We start from the raw sequence: 8,835 nt of genomic DNA, 5'->3' as shown, positions 1-8,835 counted from the left end.
TTTTGAAGTGACAGTGAAGTATGTGCAATCTTTAAAAATATTTTTAGTATACTGGGAGGCCTGTGCATTTTCTCATAATATCTTCAATGTACGTAGTATCGTTTGTATTTTTTAATACGATAAGTATTGACGAACCAATCGGACGATTTGAAAAATTCGAAAGCGAATTTCCTCGATTCGTGGTTGCATCGTACTTATTAATCGCGTCGCGAAGCGTATCCAACCGGATTCCCGCGGTACGTAATTGCCGCTTACCGACGCGCTCGCGGCGAAAAGTCGCAACGGAACCGGAAAAGCGATACGCGCGCCGGTTCGCAAAAAGGCGGAGAGGTCGCCGATGGAGAGGAAGCTCGGAGAAGGACCGGGCCAGCCGACAGCCCCGGCGTGTATATCGCGCACCTGTTGCCCCCCACGGGATCAGGATTTACATTTTAACAGACAGTAGACGGAAGAAGCGGTGCGGCAGAGTTCACGGTTCCGCGCGGCTCGTCTTCGAGTCATTAGGAAAATGGCCGGCGTCTGGCCTCCCTATCCGTGAAAACCCCGGTGTCGATGACCTTCCCGGACGTCGGCGCGGCGGTCAATCAACGAAATTAAAGAGAGAACCTCGGCCTAATTGGAAAAGTTTTTTTGCGTCGGTTATACCCTGCCGAAGGAGAGACCGAGGGGGGGGGGGGAGGAGAAGTCCCCCCCTCCGTTCAAATTGGATTGCGCGGCCGTAAATATTGGGATCGCGGCGGGCGCGGACGGAATCCGTGTTACAGAATTATGAATAAATATCATCTCGCCGGGAGTTATTGTGCTCGGGGAACCGCTCGTCGTTTTCGCTTAATTTCGCCGGCCGAGAGCCCCCGTCCACTTGTTACGCGTTATCCGAAGCCACCACCCCGCCCCCCCCCCCACCCCCCTCGGCCCGCCGTCCGCGAGAAAACGCACGCGCATCCGGAATTTAATTAGCTTAATTAAATTCGGATCCTTGCGCTCGACCCCTCTCTCTCTCTCTCTCTCTCTCTCGTCGCTTTCTGGCTCGACGTGCGCGGAGTCGTTTGACCTATAATCGCGATGAAAGAACGTGTTGCGGGGGTAGTTTTATGGTAAATAGTCGCGCAGCTTTGCTTTCGGTTGATGAACGTCGATGGAGGACTTTTAACCCTTTGAAACTCGAAAAAAAGCCTCCGAGACGCTGATGAAAATTGTTGAATTATTTCTGTAATAATTTTAATGTTGTCGAAGACTTTTTTATTTAAGAAAAAATTATAGGCGTAGATAGGTGATTTTTATTAAGTATATATAATTTGGTATTTTTATTAAAGTGCAGGAATATGTGTGAAATTTGTTTAATAATATTTTTAATGCATAAGAAGTCGTGGGGAGGTTTTAATCATTTTTATAAATAGTAACAAATTATGTGCAGTCTTTACTGATATTTTTAATGTACAGAAGTGCCTACTTTTGGATAATATTGTTAATGTGCAAAAAATCGTCCGCACTATTTTACCAATTATCGACTGCACATTGACGAATTATTTGAGCGTAATGACGAGATTTTATGCACTTTTATCAAGAATTAATATTAAAAGATTTTCAGGAAGAATACTATACTATAATTATTATTATATCATCACTGCTATATTATTACCGAAAGTGATTGCTTCAGTAAAAATGCTTTACAAATCCTAAACATTATTCCATAAAAATAGCAACATGGAACACCCGAAGCGCAATCGCAACAACCTTCGATTAATAAATTTCGCGCAAAAGAATTGCCCGTCGTCGGTTCCCGGACACGTCACGTGCAATTTAGCAAGCGGCTAACGACGCCCCATCGATTCAGGTGTAAAAAGAACGTTTCATACGCGGAACGCATCGTAGGCGGAGCTTCCGTAGGAAATAAAACAACCCTCTCACCCCCCCCCCCCCCCCCCGAATGATGAACTGCGGTGGAAAAAAAGTCCGCGGATAGATGAGACAACGTTTTCCACGAAATTTCACCCGCGCTCGTTCGCGAGTTTCAAGCATTCCTTCTACAGAGAGAGAGAGAGAGAGAGAGAGAGAGAGAGAGAGAGAGAGAGAAAGAAGAGAAGACAAAAAGAAAAACGTTGATGTGCAAAAATTTCGTGAGACCCGGCCGTGGGTAGAAAAAAAGGGAGCATTCGCGATTAAAACTGACCTCCGCTGCGAATTCAACTGCAGCGAAGATTGAGGCCGAAAATGGAGCTGCGGCGGAAAATGTGTTCCCTCCCCTTCTCCTTAAAAATGCATTCTCTGTTACGTGTACGCGCCTGCCCACGGCAATTTAATTTATCGCCGTTCAAATATTAACCCCCGCCGTTTATTTGTAGATAAATCGGAAATATATATATCCGAGCCTGGAAATATTGATCATATACGCGAGCATGTATTCCACTTTTTAGACGGCGCTCTCTGGAAATGGTAGTTTCAGAGTGTCCGGAAATAGTGGTTTTAGAAAATGGCGGTGCGCCGGTATGGCGATTCTCTGGCAAGTTTTTAGTTTCTTAAAAATTGTGGAGATCGTTGCGAAGTTGTAGTTGTAATTGGAAAGGAATATCTGTTATTGAACAATTGAATCGCGTGCTTGCACAATTATGCTGATACTGTCGATTATTATTTTTGTTATTATATTATTTATATTATATGTTAGATTATATTAGACTGTATTATATTATGTCGTATATTATATATTATTATGCTATACTGTATCATACTATCCTGTACTATATTATATATTTTTCATTATTATAGTATACTATACCTCGGGCAATATATCTAAGCCCAGGGAAATATGATTTGAAATAAATATATTATTTTATTTCATATTATATATTATACACTATTATACTATACTATATTATATTATATGTTATTCTATATTATTTATAATTACAAATATCAACGATAAAAAGAGCAAAGAGCTATTTTTCTATCGAACTTCTATTTCCCACTAATAAGACATCATTTTCCAAGACAATTTATCCAATCGCGTTCGACAATATCCGAGTTAATAATCGGAAAATCCGGGGTCGCTTTAAACGACCCTTAGAGTCGTCGCCAAGGGGGCGGCAATTCAGCCTGAATGGCCGAATCAGCGGGAGGCGAAAGATTAAAGGGACAGCAAGTTTTCCCGGATGACGTCAATAGCAGCCCCAATTTTCCTATTTCTTCGGCTGCCTTGAGCCGGTATTATGTCGAACGAACACGGCGGTCGAGCGAAATTGCCTGGCCCCCTATACCCGCGTTTCCCGAACAACGGCCCGCCACAGGCCGCACCTATTCCATTCGAGCCCTCCCCTCGGCGCCCGAAACCGAGAGGATCGGGTGGCGCACCCTTCGGCGAAGAATCGCGCGAAGAAAAGGGGAGAGAAGAACTACTCATGATTCAATCGTGGAAGTTAAAGCGAGCGCGAAATGATGTGGCGTAAACTCTGACATGGCCGACTTTCATTCCATCCGGCGGACGATACCGAACCGTTCTTCCTCGCGCCCCGTTCACCCCTTCCTCGTCCTTCCCGCCCCCGAGCCGACCGTGTTGTTGCTCATTGATAACCACCCTTTCCCCTCGCGTCTTAAAGTAATTGAATTTTTCAGCCGCCTAATTCCGATGCCCGGACGGAACAGCGCTGCTACCGAGTACAACGTCCGCGTTCCTTCATTTTACTTCGCAGCCGAAAAGCATCCAGTGAAATCAAAGTAACTTTCGTAATGAAATCAGAACTCTCGGGCGGCAACAATTCGCGGAATTACTTGCTTTATTCTTCCGCGCGCAAAATATGTACAGCCGGCTCCGCGCGCGCGCGCGCGAACGGTGGTTGACGTTGCATTTAATTACGCGTTTACCGTGATAAATAAGATCAGCCGCGGTGTTCTTTCGCCTCGTGTTTTCGCCGCGTCGGCTGCGAGGGATGAATGTTGAATTAAATGCTAAATGTTGAAGAATTAAATATTAAATATTAAGGAGTTAAATATTAAATATTAAAGAATTAAATATTAAATGTTGAAGAATTAAATATTAAATATTGAAGAATTAAATATTAAATATTGAAGAATTAAATATTAAAGAACTAAATATTAAATTCTAACATTCGTTAATATTAAGAAAAGATGTCGTCAAAAAATATTTAGATCAACCATGGCTCTCGTTAAACTCTGTAGAATTAATAATATATCGACATAGTTATTAATATCGACGGCATAATAATAAATATTAAATTCACTTAATAGTAAAGAAAATGCCGTCGAAAAAATTGTTAAACTATCTGTGAATTTTTCTAATATCTATAGAAACTTCTTACAATTTATGCGAATAAATTATGTTCAGTAGAAGCGCGACTGTTTTGTTATTAAAAAATTCGTTTACCCGAAGCCCCATTTGCCTGTTTATTAGATAATTCGAGGGTCTACGGAGCGTAATATCAAGCACCGTGGAGTATTGTATACTGATCCAACATTAATGGCTGGACCTCCATCACGACTACCATTCTGCCTACCTTATGATAAGCCGGGAGGGTCAATATTGCGAGCGCCTATATTATAATACACGATAGATAGTACACCCCGCCGTCCCTGTAATCATTAATCATGTTTTATCCAGCTTGTTGTTTGCATACCTATCACGTTTTACATTTCTTTCACGATACTCCTTATCGTCGCTACTCTCTCTGGTCTTCCAGCAACAACGGGGACAACCCTTTAGAAATAAATTACTGTACTTCGCTGTCTCCATTATTCATTATACGTTAATTCTTTGTTATACGTTAATTTATTATTTTACGTTATTTCTTTATTGTATGTTAATTCTTTATTATAGGTTAATATTTCATTATTATATAGAGACGTAGATGTGTACATTGACCATACAACTTTCATTTGTACTGGTAGATATTATAGATATTAATTATTTAATTTCCATCCTTATAACCAGATATTAATTATTTAATTTTTATGTATAAATATATTTCAGTTACTTAATTTCTATACATAGATAGATTTCAGTAATTTAATTTCCATTTATATAGCTAGATATTAATTACTTAATTTCTATGCAAATAAAACTAAATATTAATTTTACAAAATAGTCTAACCAATACAGAAAGACATAACCTATAATAAGCCCACCATGAATGCCACAATTTACATATCCACGTTAACTTTTACCATCGCGGTCAGCAAGGAGTATCGTTGGCCGACAAAATAACACGGGAATAATAGCAGAATATAAAAATAAGCAAACGAGGGGTTAATGAATGAACGGCGGCGTCAGCAGTCAGGATAATTCGTCATCGGGTTCTCTCGCGTAGCAGGGGACTTATTTAATAGCGAAAGCAGCAGCGGCCCAGGATTTCCGCGGCAATAAAACAAAGCGGTAGGAGATACGGTTAATTTTTTCGCTCCCGTATGGTAATTCCATTTTATTCTTGTTAAAAATAGAGCAGAGCCCGCCGTGGAAACAGCGCCGCCGTGTCGCGGACGCGGAATAACCGGTTCCCCGGGTATTGTTCGCGGCGATCGTGTGTGACAGAGGAATAATTTGAAAAAATGTTTTCAGTGGCAACAGCTTTCGCGCGGCGGCCGGTTCCCAATGCGCCCGAACCACGTTAATGGGTTTTCCGAGACGTAGACCAGAGGAAACGAGAAAGAGAGAGAGAGAGAGAGAGAGAGAGGGTCTCGGAGAAATCGTTAAAGACACGCTAACGATATTTCTCGGTTACTTTGGCTGTATTTTCACAAAAAATATCTCACCGGCGAGGATCGCTTAAAGACGCAATTTAATCGGGAACTTTACATTCCATTACGCCGAAGAAAAAGTACCGTATCGCCGGGAAACTACGCTCCTCTCGCGCCATCGTAACCCGCCTCTCTCTCTCTTTCTCGGCCCTTTCTCTCTGCCGCAGCTATTTAAAAAGCTTCCTGTGCACGGAGAGAGGACCCGCGCTGCGCTTCCCTTTGTACCGTTCTACGGCAACTTAGGCCGCCGTACTCGACGCCCGTAAATGTTATTCGATCGGCCGCGGTAAACAGGAAATTTATCACGAATTCGAGATCCCGAAATTTTGCTGCGGAATTTTCAATTTTGAGATTTTCGAGGCGGGGATTTTTCGAGGAAATCGCAGGGCAATTATTTCAATTTTGGGGATGCGATTTTCGGTGGCGAAATTTTAAGATGCGTATTCTGGTGATTGAATATTTTATTGAATATTTTATTGAATTAAGGGCTCGTTTTTTAGTCAGAGGTTCTATGATATTTATTTTATTTCTGAAAGCGTAATACTTGTTTTATTGTCCTAATTATACAACGCCTATTCTGGTGAAATTTCCGATTTTTTCCATATACTTGAATTATAATATACGAGTATATTATTATACTATATATGCTCGTTTCCAAGTCAGAAATTCGTGGCATTCAGCTTTATTCTAAAAATTTAATGCTCCTCTCTCGATGCTGAAATTGCGCGACGCGTATTCCGGCGACAGAAATTTCACATTCGATTTTCGTTGCATCCTTCTTTTAAAACACGATGCTCTCTTCCGCCGCGGCAATTTCAATTAACAAAGTATTAATCATGTACACTCCGATATCCTCTTTCAGAGGATGATGAAATTGTACAAAATCGCAGATTAACGAGGCCAATGTTTATAACATATAAAATTGATTACCAATAAATTTATTTAAAAATAAATAAAAATATAAAAATCGTTCTCATCTAAATCGATCGATTGTTATAGTTGCAATGAAAATATCAAATCAACGCTATAAAATATAAGGTAAAAAGGGGAGAACAAAGGTATAAAATGTAAGGCAAAAAACGCGGGTGCATCGAGCGGAATCGCGGCGAGCAGACCAGTGTCCGTTCAGAAAATTCGCGGCGCATTCGAGCGCATTTAGCCATCGCTGCTTGCGTCTAGTTAATATTTAACAAGATTCGGCAGGCCGCGAAACAATTCTCCTGGAACGGATACAGGGTGGCGAGGGAGGGAGGGTGGGGGGCAGGGCCGAAAGGACCGCAAAACAATATTTCGATGCGTTGCGCAGGGTCCCGCCAGGCGAGTGCCGGTTTAATATTTCACCGGGCCGCTGCAACGGTAACGAAGAAAACTTCCGAAAGATTTATCTATATACACCGGGCCCGGCCGAGCGTAATTGAAAATCTCCCGGGCGCCGTGATAACGCGGCCCCCCCCCCCCTCTCGCGTATATAGATCTACGCGAACGGCCGGAAAACTTCGCCGTTTCGCCTCGATAAATTATTTTATTCCGCGATTATGGAGCGCGAATCGCGACGGACGATCCGCGGAACGTGTCGGTCGAACTCGTCGCGAAACAATGGAACGAATTGGTTCGGGAAGGGAGTCTTGGAAAATCGGGTGCTTGCGAAAGGGTTCAGTCTAATAAGGGTTCGGTCTAATAAGGGTTCGGTCTAATAAGGGTGGCATGGTTTATTAGTATGGGGTAGTAAAAATTGCAGGTTAATGGCGGGTATTGTTAGTAAATCCAGGGTTTCGATTTGTTTGTTGAACCCTTTGCAGTCGAAGCCATTTTAATTGAAGATCCAAAATATTTCTCCAGACTCACAGTGTTCCCATTTTATATAACCTGGAGCGTTTTGTACATTATAAAATTGAATTTTGTGTCTTCTATAACAGATATCAGCTTTTAACAATTTTGTAAATATTAATAAATTCGATAAAGATTATTTTAAAATGATAACTTTTAGAGGCGCCTGAGGGTTGCCATACGACCGCAAAGGGTTAATAAAATCGCTCGAATTTCGTCGGAATTTTCGTGGTCGATTAAAACCACGAGAGCCTGACTCGGCGGAAGGTGCCAGCCACGCACCGTCCGCGATCCCTGAGCAAGTAGCCGATCGCGAATCGCGACAAGAGTAGTCTAGTGGACGATGATCGCCGCCGTTAGAAGCAGCTCAGCGGCGGGTGATCATTGATAGCAACGCTCTCGGAGGACAATGACGTCCGCCGGCGCTTATCCGGTTCCATGGGAAGGGGGTTCCTCGGCATTTTCCCTGTGTCTTCGATAGACGGGGGAGCGCCTCCCGGGTTTCTCACGCTGCTTGGGCACGGATGCGAAAATCTGCGCGACGGAAAGAGAGGAGAACGGGGCGGGGCGGGCCGTCTTCGCGCGCGTTTAATCTGCCGCCGGTAGACGCGATCCGTCTTTGTCCTCGTCGCAGACGTCTCTGTCCGTCCTTCTTCTTCCGCCGTTGGTAGTCTAGTCTTCTTCGAGTGCATTCGAGTACACCGTCGTCTCCTCGGAACCGTTACCTCCGTCCGCGGCGTCGCTGGTACCGGGGGCGAGACGACGTCGCTAGGCGTCGCGACGCAGCCGGCTCGTCGCAGCCGAAGCCTCCCCCCTCCGCCCCCCGTCCTCGACGTTCCCGTTGTTCTCTTCGCCGTTGTTACGAGCAGAAGCCAGTTGACACAGTCGGTGACTCGGCCACCTGGGAAATACCGGGTAATGCCCGCAAAGCTGGCCTCCTCCACCCTCCCCCCTTCATCCCCTCGCCCGCCGCGCCCCGGTCTCGCCTGCCTCGGTCCTCTTTACCTCCGACCGTCGACTTCTTTTTGCCGCGCGAGCTGTCTGTCTTTCGTCGGCCCTCCCCCCCCGTCTTTAAACCAGTCGGAGAGATGGCTGTTCTCTCGCGCGCAGAGACAGGCAAATGCAGCCGCGAGAATTGCCACGACCGCCGCCCGACGGTCCCGAGTTCTGTAATCAGGATTGCCGAGGACTGCGACCGCCAGGACGGCCCGCCGATGGAATTTATCGTGACGCTTCTTCACCTGCGGGGCCCCGATCGAAACTCCG

Source organism: Augochlora pura, chromosome 5 (assembly GCF_028453695.1).
Source record: "Augochlora pura isolate Apur16 chromosome 5, APUR_v2.2.1, whole genome shotgun sequence".
NCBI classification, from domain to species: domain Eukaryota; kingdom Metazoa; phylum Arthropoda; class Insecta; order Hymenoptera; family Halictidae; genus Augochlora; species Augochlora pura.
The sequence above is the reverse complement of the archived record's forward strand: the minus strand, read 5'-3'. Positions refer to the sequence as shown.